Here is a 10,824-nt window from a genome sequence, read left to right on the forward strand (position 1 = left end):
AAGTCATCGACGAAGACCTCCAACTCCTTGCGAAGCATATCCTTGAATATGGTGCATGAGGCGCTGAAAGGTGGCGGGGGCATTGGTTAGCCCGAATGGCATGACTACATAGCCGAAGACGCCCCACTCAGTGGCGAAGGCGGTCTTGTGCCTATCTGCAGGGTGCACTTGCACCTGATTGTATCCCGAGAAGCCATCCAGGAAACTGTAGGCTTCCTCACCTGCCACCCTCTCCAGCATGTGCTCAGTGTATGGTAAGGGGTAGTTGTCTCTCTTTGTCGCTGCGTTTACTTTCTTATAATTGACGCACACTCGAATCTTGCCGTTTTTCTTCATCACAATGACTATGGGTGATACCCAGTCCGTGTGCTCAATTTCGTAAATGAACCCAGCTCGTATTAACTTGTCAATTTCCTCCTTGACAGCATGGGCGTGCTTGGGATTCATGGGATATGGTCGCTGCTTGACCGGCATTGCATCCGTCGTCATGGGTATGTTGTGAGTCACAACACTCGGGTCCACTCCTCGTAGCTCGTCTAGGGACCAAGCAAACACATCCCAATACTCCCGCAAAAGAGTGATGAGGTTGGATTCCTCCTCCATGGTCAGGTCCTCAGCAATGAACATCGGTCGGGGTGTTTCCCGTTCCAGGGCAAGGTTTATCTCCTTGACCTTGGCTGGCCCTTCGATGGGTTCGCGGATTTGCCCTTGGCGTTTGGCGCTTAGCAGAACCACCACCCTATCCCCTTTTTTGAATTTCGAAAAGCGCTTAGGGAGGTCCCGCGGCTTTCGTTGTTCTTCCGATCGCATGCCGTTGGAGCGCTCTGTTTTATTCTGTCAGAGTCGTCGGCGCCTCAGGTGGATGGGCAAATCTCCCCTAGTGCGTCTGGCCTTGGGTGGCCTGGGGATTTCTGGGTCATCCTCCGAAGTAACTTCAGATTCAGAGTCGAATTCCTCATTTTCACTAGGGGAGGTGGCCTCTCCTGGCGGCCTCAGGTCGGAGGGCGACTCGGTTCTAAGCAGGGCTGCCGCTCTTGGTTGGGTCAGGCCGGCCTGCCTAAAATCCACAGCCCCCATTTGTTCCAACCACGCACGATCGCATTTCGCACACATGACCCCTTGGTCCATCCAAATGGCCGGCCTCGGCTGTGGTTTTGCATCCGCTCGGATTTGTTCAATCTCTCGCCCTTCGGTATCATATTCTACCGTGTCCATCTCACCCTCACTTTCTTCATCGAAGGGTTGGCAATCTTCGTATTCGTCGCTGGAATTTGCCTCGCTGGACTGCGCGTCGATCTCCAGGGCCTGTTTTGCCTCATTTTTTTGGTCGGAGACCAATGCCCAGTTGTATCTGCGATTTAGTTCGTGCACTCTGGTCCACTTCCATTCGGGTTGTTCCAAGAGGTCTTGGAGCGGCTTGAGATTGGCGGCTGCGTTGAGCCCCAGTCGGTTCGTTAGGTGTCCCAGTATCCCTTGAAGTTGTCTCCTATTGGTTGGCACTTGGAAGGCGACAGGTTTAGGTTTGTCATGGAGGCTTGCTGCCATCATGTAGACAGGCGCGGGCTGTGTTTCTCTTGGCTTGCCAACTGTTTGGACAGCCTGCTCGTACGCTTCCTGATCCGAGAATGGCAAATCGAGCGTAGCGAGAACGTGCATCCAATCTCGCTCATCCTCTGGGCAAGGGATATACCTCGTCAAGGACCCGCGGGATTCCTTGTTCTGGTCGGTTCCTTTGAGTAGAGTGGAGATGGTATCTAGGTCAACTGGTGAGGTCTTCCAAGTGTCCATCTCTATTCTCACAGCGTCAGCTCGGTTGCCCAAGAAGATCAGGTTGTTACCCCAGTCTTCGATAACTCTGGCATTGCGCATCCAGGGTCGACCCAATAAGATGTCATAGTCTACTCCCTTCATGACGATGAAGTCGACAGAGAACTGAATTCCTGCAATCTTCACTGGCCAATTCTTCAAGACCCCGAATGGTCTCACTCGCATGCCATTTGCTAGTGTGACATTAAACCGGGTAGTTTCAATGGGTGGGTTTTCCCACTTCTGTAGCACTGCATGGTTGAGCACACTGACCCCTGCGCCTGTGTCCACGATCCCCCTTCTCGTTGTGTCCCTAGGGCTAGGATTGGCAGGACTGCGTGCATTTCTGAGCCCTCCCAGAAGGCGTTGATGTGCAAGGACTTAGGGCTTGAGTGTAGCGTCAAGCTTGGCAAATGCATTTCTGCATCCTGGTCTTGAGCATTTCCTAGCACTTGCTCGTGCGGTCTGTCGATCCACCGCTTGAGATCCTGCCACAGGGTCGAGTGCTGCCTGAGCAGCTCTCCCAGCGCAACCGTTACATGGGTGGTTACTAATGTGGTTAGGAGATTGCTAACCCCCTGTCCTGATCTATGTTCAGACTGTCCGGGCCAACGGCCAGGGCTGTCCTGTGGTTCTGTTACGTCTAGGGCTGGCCTTGCCCTTGTCGGTACTGCTAGTGGCGTAGCTGCCTCGGCAGACTTAGGGTGGAGTAGCGATGATGGTGCACTCATGCTGGAGAGGTTCTCAATCTCATCCTCCGTGATAGGCTCGACGTCCTTGAGGTGCTGTTGAGCCTCCCTCACCCATTCCTTTACCTTTTCTATGGCTTCCAACTGCCGCCTGGGGTGTGGGTATTCCCCCACCTTAGCGCTCTCCGGTTGCGCAGTTCTAGGGGCTAAAGTTTCTGCCTCTGCGTCTGAGACCTTCTTGCCGGGGGGCAAGGTCGTGATGCTGTCGGTTTTTAGTGCGACCTTAGCCTCTGACCTCTTCTTTTTCCGCCTACGGCTTTTCTTTCCTATAGAGACAGCATCGAGATTGCTAGGTCCTGGCAGAAAGACGCCGGCCTGCCTCGTTTGTGCTCGGGTCATCACTCGTAGAGGGATAGGTGTGGCCTCCCCATCGGGGTTTTCAACCCCAAACAGTCCCAGAGGGATGGACGGCAAATTGGCTGTCCCAGAAGGCGGCTTCCGCTTTGGGCAATCTATGAAAAGATGAGTGATTCCGCACTCCGCACACCTTTGGTCGGCTTTGTCCCTATTTTGCTGCTCTCTCTCTGGGCACCTTGACGAGACGTGGCCGGGATGCCCACATGTCCAACAAGTGACTGGATCCGGTGGCTACCCTCCCGGGCCTCTACCCCGTCCTCGTCCTAGTGCCATCATTGGTACTGGTCGATAATCCATGAGGATTGTATTGCCCTCGTCGTCGTGCGAGATGTACGGGTACATGTAGGTTTCTTCGTCACTGGGCTCCTCTACGTAATGCATAGGAGCATCACTCGCCGGGTGGGTCACATAGGGGCTAGGCGGCCTAGGGATACTGGTAGGGTTGATGTCCATCCTAGGGACCGCTGGCTTCGCATCGTTAGGTGCTGGTAGGGCAAGAGGAGCTCCCCTTCCATAGAATGGCTGTGGCCTGTTAGTCGGATAGAGCTGGCCGTAGGGCTGCGTGTACGGCAGTCGTCGTGGTAATCTGTAGTGTGCGGCATCATGGCCGAACCTTCCGCAGTTGGTGCAGGGTCTCGACCTAGGGTCCTGACATTCTGCTCGCAGGTGGTTTCCTCCGCAGTACACGCACTGGGTATGCTGACGCGCAGGTCGCCGTAACATGTCCTGTATTTTGGCCAGTTCTGTCTTCACCTCGGCCAAGCCATGGTCTGCCTCGGCAGACTTCCCTTTATCGTGGGATGATGTGTTGGGTCGTTCGCTAGAGGTTGGGGTTCGTTCTAAACTCCGTGGGTTGAGTTCTCCCGGGTTCGAGCTCCTGGAGCTCCGCTCCCTCAGCTGGTCATCAACCCTAATGGCCTCCTCGAAAACTCTAGCCACCACGTCCCTTTGCAAACTCGAGTTGCCCGCTAGTGCTTTGTACAATTCTTCATCCCGAATCCCGCTGATGAACACGGTTGACACCGCCCTGTCGGTCGGGGTATTTCGCCCAAGGGGATTCTCTTAAGGAGGCTTCTAACGTGGGTGACGTAGTCGTGGATGCCCTCCTTCTCCTTCTGCTTGACATTCATCAGACGCACTAGCAGGTTGTCAGAGTATCCGGGTTCGGCAAATCTCTTAACGAAGAGATCCTTGAGGTTATTGAAATTGGCCCGTTCTACATATCTAGACTTGTATACCACGTCCTACCCTTATCGCTTAAGCAAAGTCCGAACGCTTGCGAACACTGGGTTTGGTCATTGAGGCCATTTGCTTCGCAGACCTGCTCGAACTGCTCGAGAGGAAGCTGTACGGGTCGTCCGATGGTTGGTACTTGTCGAGTTGCTTAGCGACAATAGGTATTCTGGCCTGGCTCTTTGAGCCCTGGGTTGCCGCTAGTCCTGCAAGTAGCGAGGTTGCTAGCGCAGCGGCATTTTGCTCCGCCGCGGTGTTATCGAACAGCCGTTTCATGAGGAGCTCGCCTAGCGTCAGGTCTCCCTCGAGTGCTCTCTCCTGGTCTGTTCGGGTTCGGCCAGCCAGGTTCAGTACTCGCTGCACCTCATGCAGCTCCATGCTTTGCCTTAGGCTCCTGGCTTGTTGGTCCCTATTATAGTCTGCTATGCCCTGCAATGCCTTGCAGGCTAGCCTCCTCTCCTCCTCTAGGTCTGCAATAATTGCCTCCGCTGTCCTGCCATGGTGTTCGTACCGGGCGTGCGCATCGTAACTGCTCACCATTTGCTGTATGGCTTTCGGAAACGTGCTAACATTTAGCTCCCCTGCAAACCGATGATCTGGAACTCCCTCTGTCATGGTGAAATCCTTACGCCTGGCTGTCCGTCCACTCCTTGTTGTTGTTACTCCTCGCTTGATCCTACCCTGCGCTCTGTGCGTCTGTCGTAGGGCCACTCGTAAAATTTTGGCAATTTATCTGAGTGAGTTCTCTTTTACTTTTTGAATGCAGCGCTCAACTTAGGGCCACTCGTAATTGTGTTATCCTTGTGCACTCGTGCTCAAACAGGCTTTCGACTTTCCTAAGTGTTCTTCAAGTGTGGAAATTCGATCAAGTGCTGTGAGTGCTCTCCCTGTGTCTTGCCCACTCCTGTTCGTTTTGGGCCTAACAGGCTTTACTACTCTCTTCCTGGTCGCCTCATGGGTAGCAGGGCCCCATGCTGCTTCCTGTTGCGCACGTGGGAGGGGGACCACCGGGGGAGTGCCCCAGTGTGCTCCTAAATGGGTCAAGTTTTGTTCTAGGTTGACTCTGGGAATCGGACGTCCGATTTACCAGTGGTCCGATTTACCAGTGGTCCGATTGTGGGGATCGGACCAGGTATGTCAGGGCAAAGTGGGGGTCTTAGGGTCCGCGTGTCCGATTCTCAAGAATCGGACGGACGGGTGTGCGAGGAATCGGTCCGATTCTAGGAGGTCCGATTCTAGGCGGTCCGATTCTAGGAGGTCCGATTCTAGGAGGTCCAATTCTAGGCGGTCCGATTCTAGGCGGTCCGATTCTAGGTGGTCCGATTCTAGGCGTGTAGAACTCCGTCCGATCGGACTGGTGGGTCCGAGTCGGGGCGTCCGAGTGGTCTGAGCGTCCGATTTTAACAAAAGGGACTGGTCGTCCGAGTGCCACGTGGCACGTCCGATCGGACCAGTTAGTCCGAGCTAGTGATTGAGTGTGAGGTCCGATCGGACGATTGTCCGAGTGTCCGATTCTAGGAATCGGACACTAGGCCGGCCGTCCGATTCCACCGGTCCGATGGGTCGCGCACACCGACTTGCTTGATTTTCACTAGGTGTATTATCCTATTGGTCGTGCGATTACCCCGCGACAGAGTTGGAGTGGGGTGGACAAGATCGATTACCTGAAGTCGCCGAATGCAATGTCCTCCTAGCTCCAGACGATCGGACAGCTGCCCAGCTCGCTCACTCTCTCCCTCTCTGTCTCTTTCGCTCTCTGTTGGTTGAAAATGGGGTCCTCCTGCCCCCCCTCAGAGTTTTATACTCTGCTAGTTCTGCCCTACACCCTCCAGGTTCTGTCCCTGGTGTTCCTTATGCCGTTACCTTGCATCTACTCCATTTTTTTCCTTTTGTTCCAGTGATCTCTTCCTAGTTTCACAGCAGCAGCCCTCTGCCTCTTCGTGTGCGATTTCCTACTGCTAATCTATCCTAAACACATCCTGAATCGAAAAGAAAAAACTGAACCAATTTCTCCATGTTGTCCAGTCATTATCAACCAGATTGTTCAAAAACACTTACCTGTTCTGAAGATAAAAAACACCAGACTTCCTACCTATCTCAAGCTCCGTTTCAGGGTGAATGCCCTACTTCGGTGCTCGATATGGGGCGCGCGAGTGCTCGAGCTTGAATCCGTCGGTCCCGGCCAACGGAACCAAAATGTGGGAGCTTTCGCTCAACCGCCAAGACCCAGGACCGCTTATTGTTCAAGCGTTCCAAGCGAGCTCTCATGGCTATCTCTCACCTAGCCGTCACGCCGCCGATTCTATGAATGCAGTGAACTTACCTTGATGCTCGATCGAGTGCCCTCCTCTCTCTCACACTTAGGTAGCTCCACGATTCTTGATGCTAGCTCAAGCATCCTCAAGCCTCCTCCTTCTCCAGGCCTCATCCTCCATAGCCGCGCGTGCAAGAGAAGAGAAGGAAGGAGAAGAGGACAAGGGGGGAGGAGATGGTGGAGAGCTTCACCCTCTTGATTCCTCACTCTTTCACGTGCTCACTCCCTCAATCTCTCACACTCCCTCTCTCAAGAGCACACACACAAGCAAGAAGGAGAAGAGAAGAAAAGAAGAAGAGAGGAAGGAGAAAACTAGTTTGCCACACCAAAGAATGAGCTCTTCATTCACTTTTCAGCTTTTTATACAAAACCCTACTTCCCTTTTGGGCGGTCACTCCCTTTTTCCCTTTTTTACATGGCCGGTCATAGCCCAAGCCCTGTTTCCCATTGTTCTTTTCTCTTCCTTGCTTTCTTTTCACTACCCTTTTATCTTTACAAATAGCACGGGTGAGAGCCCGGCACTCTTTTACAAGATTTTAGAGCGCGCTTTTTATGCGCCTTTCCCTTTTTATGGTTGCCTTGGTCTTTGACGGTTGTCCTTGCGCTTTTTGGGCTTTTCTCCTTCTTTTCCTTCCGTCGGGCTACCTTCTTTTCGCCTTTGCCCTGCGTCTTCTCCGCCTTCTTTTGCTCTTGTCGTGTTTGAGGTTAACAGTGATACATTGGGCTTCTTGCCAGTAAAGCACTCTTCAGGAGTCATCCCATGAACTACAGCTGTGGGAGTTCTGTTCATAATGTAGATAGTAGTATGGACAGCCTCAGACCAAAAATGTTTGGGCATATTCTTTTTAGCCATTAATGCCTGTGCAACTTCTGCAATATGCCTGTTTTTTCTTTCTGCAATACCATTTTGCTGTGGGATATACCTGCAAGTAAATTGCCTCTTTATCCCATGAGTCTTCAAGAAACCATTGAACTCATTCAAGAGGTACTCTCCCCCTCCATTTGATCTCAAGTGTTAAAGTTACGGGATCTAGAGCATGGCAGTGAGTTATGGTGGATGGAAGGAGAAGTGTGGACTCATGATGGAGAAGACAAAGACACTGTTTGTTACACAAGTGAATTAGGTTCCAAGATTGAGACTTGGACTCATAAACACAATCTTGTGTATGTGGACAATGACACTGACACTTCATTGGAAAGAAAAGAGTACTGTCATTGCATTAAGAAAAGGAAGCAAGTACAATGCTTTATAGGAAAGTAGGAAACTGCAGTAGGCACCACTATGCATATGGGATAGGTTAGCCTGCATGTCCTTGTCCCTGAAGCTCCATACAAAGAGGCTGTTTAGTGAGTATGATTGCTGAATCTCAACACCCCTCCTCAATCACAACTAGAAAGGCACAAAGTGTGTAGAGGTTGTGATGAGAACCACCTGCAAAGTGTGGGCACACCACAAACATGGTAGACACCAGAGGCTGTCGCAGAAAAGGCTAAGTGTGGGCACCAAAACATGATGGACATCCAAAGGCTATAACAGGGGCCTCACAAAGTGTACATGGACTATAATGCCAAGTTACATGAGGAGTTTACAAAGCTTATGGGAAGAAGCATTAGGGCAAGGAAATACAAAACTAAAAAAGTCTATCTGAATAGAAGGACTGATGAGGTTTGTCCTTCTCTTGGTGGTCTTCTTCTTCTTCTTCTTCTTCTTCTTCTTCCTTTGCTCCATTTTCTTCTTCTTCTTTGACTGCGACTAGATAGGCCTTTTGGGATCTCTTTCTTGTGTGGCAGAACTTCTCGGTGTGTCCGGTCCTTTTGCAGAAGTCACAGAAGAGCTGATCCTTCTTGCCTTTGTACCTGTTGTCAACATATAATGCATGCTCATCTCTAGAGGTACTTGGTTCTTCCTTAGTTTTTAGCTTCTTTTCCTCTTCTAATAGTGATGCCTGGATATCAAGAAGTTCAGGATTTGGCATGTTGATTAAAGTTGTTGATACATTATTATATTCAGGAGGCAAACTCTTAAGTAGAACACCGATGCAAACATCTTCGTCCATTTTAATGTTGATTCCTACAAGTTGGGTTAGGAGTCCTTCCATGTAATTTAGATGTGTGGCAAGTGATGTGCTGGACTTCATTTCAAGCCTGAAGAACTCAATCAGGAGACCATACTTTGATGATTTAGATTGTGCACCGAACAAGGTGTCAAGTCTCTTCCATGTATCCTGTGAAGTCTCACAGTTATCCACATGGTGGATATAACTGTCGTCTAGCTCCAGTTTATAATGGCCTGGGCTCTTTCATCATTCTTTTGCCAAGTAGTTGCAAGGTCCGCATCCCGAGGTTTCTTCTCTTTGCCATTTGTGATGGCCCAGAGAGCCTTTTTTATTAAGATGAGCTTGATGCAGGTTTGCCAGGTGTGAAACCCGACTCCTTTGAATCGAGCATTTGGAGAGTCTTTTCCCATGTTGAGGTTGCAAGATCAGCAACAAATCAACACCAGAATTCTGAGATTTTATCAGTAGAAGAGTAGATTGCAATGTGTCAAGAGACACAGTTAATGACAGTGTGAAAACACACTATGTCAGTGTTGATGTTGAGCTTGATTCTTCTTGTTCGGGATCGTTCGGTCGTTCTTCAATCTTCTCAGGTCCTTCCCCTCCTTGATTTGATGCTGGGTCAATGGATAGAGTGGGCTTTAGCTTGGTTAAGTGTCAGGAGTGAGAAAAATGAGGAAAAAGGAAGCTTGAGAGATTTTGGCTATGGTTGTCAGTTTAGGGTTTCAGAGAGAGGCCTGGTTTTTTGCAGATTGCAGGAGCTATGGTTGATCATTTCCAAAAAAAAAATTTATGGAAATGTAGCTCTTTCCAAGGCCTATCAAAACCCTATGATCTTCGTCAGCATCGCGACATGTGCAGGCGGAATATGACTTACGAATCAGCAGCAGCGCAGTCTGGACAGCGACGATGAATTTTCGCAATGCTGGAGTTACAAGTCACCAATGTTATGGATTGAGGTACTGGGATGAAGCACCTTGAAGTGAGGAACAATTTCTCAGAAGGAAGCAAGTGAAAATATGCCCTGTAAGTGGAGATCCAGCTCCTCCAACAGAGGTAGGTTGCAGGTTGGCTATGGCTGCCAAGGGGTAGAGAGTGAAAATGGAGTTGGAGATGAAGTCAAACACTAGCTGAGCTGGATAGAGATTATGAGAGATTGAGAGAGCAGAGAGAGGACCTGAAACATGCTAAGCCATACTCAGCTGCGCTCTGATACCATGTTAAAGTTACGAGATCTAGAGCATGGCAGTGAGTTATGGTGGATGGAAGGAGAAGTGTGGACTCATGATGGAGAAGACAAAGACATTGTTTGTTACACAAGTGAATTAGGTTCCAAGATTGAGACTTGGACTCATAAACACAATCTTGTGTATATGCACAATGACACAGACACTTCACTAGAAAGAAAAGAGTACTATCATTGCATTAAGAAAAGGAAGCAAGTACAATGCTTTATAGGAAAGTAGGAAACTGCAGTAGGCACCACTGTGCATATGGGATAGGTTAGCCTGCATATCCTTGTCCCTAAAGCTCCATACAAAGAGGCTATTTAGTGAGTGTGATTGCTAAATCTCAACATCAAGCACATTACTTTTAAGCCTGTTTTTGTTTCAATAGCTGCCTTAAAAGATTTGAGGTGCTCAAACACATCACTCTTTTCCTTCATTAAGTATACCCACAGCTTCCTTGAACAGTCATCAATAAACATGACAAAGTATTTGCTGCCACCAATAGATACATTCTCTGTAGGCCCCCAAACATCTATATGTACTACATCAAGTATATTTCTACTCACTTCTCTATCATGCGAGAAGGGTTGTCTCGCCTACTTACCAAACTAGTATGCTTCACAGACTTTATACAATTCTGCAACTCTAAAAGAAGGCAACCCTGTAACCAATCCTCTAGACTGCATTAATTTCAGCCTTTGCACATTTGTATGTCCAATACGTTTATGCCATATTTCAATATCTGCAACTACCCCTTTTTCTTTAGCATACATAGTAGCATCCATTACAGGAATTCCACCATCTAAAGTGAACATTCGGCCAACTCTACTTTTGCGACCAACTTGCACTTATCATTAAAGTCTTCTACAAAAAAACCTTTTGCATTGAATTGGACCTGCAACCCCTGCTCTACCATTTGGCCAACAGACACTAGATTCTTTGTAATTGATGGCACATGTAATACATCTGTCAGACTCTTTGTCTGGCCATCATACAAGGACAAGGGAATCTTTCTAATGTGTGAAATTGGGTGGTATGAATCATCACCCGTCTACACATAATCTGGGTTTTGTAAGTCC

This window comes from Lygodium microphyllum, chromosome 10, assembly GCF_053477565.2.
Source record: "Lygodium microphyllum isolate KBCC chromosome 10, Lygodium_microphyllum_v1.1.10, whole genome shotgun sequence".
NCBI classification, from domain to species: Eukaryota; Viridiplantae; Streptophyta; class Polypodiopsida; order Schizaeales; family Lygodiaceae; genus Lygodium; species Lygodium microphyllum.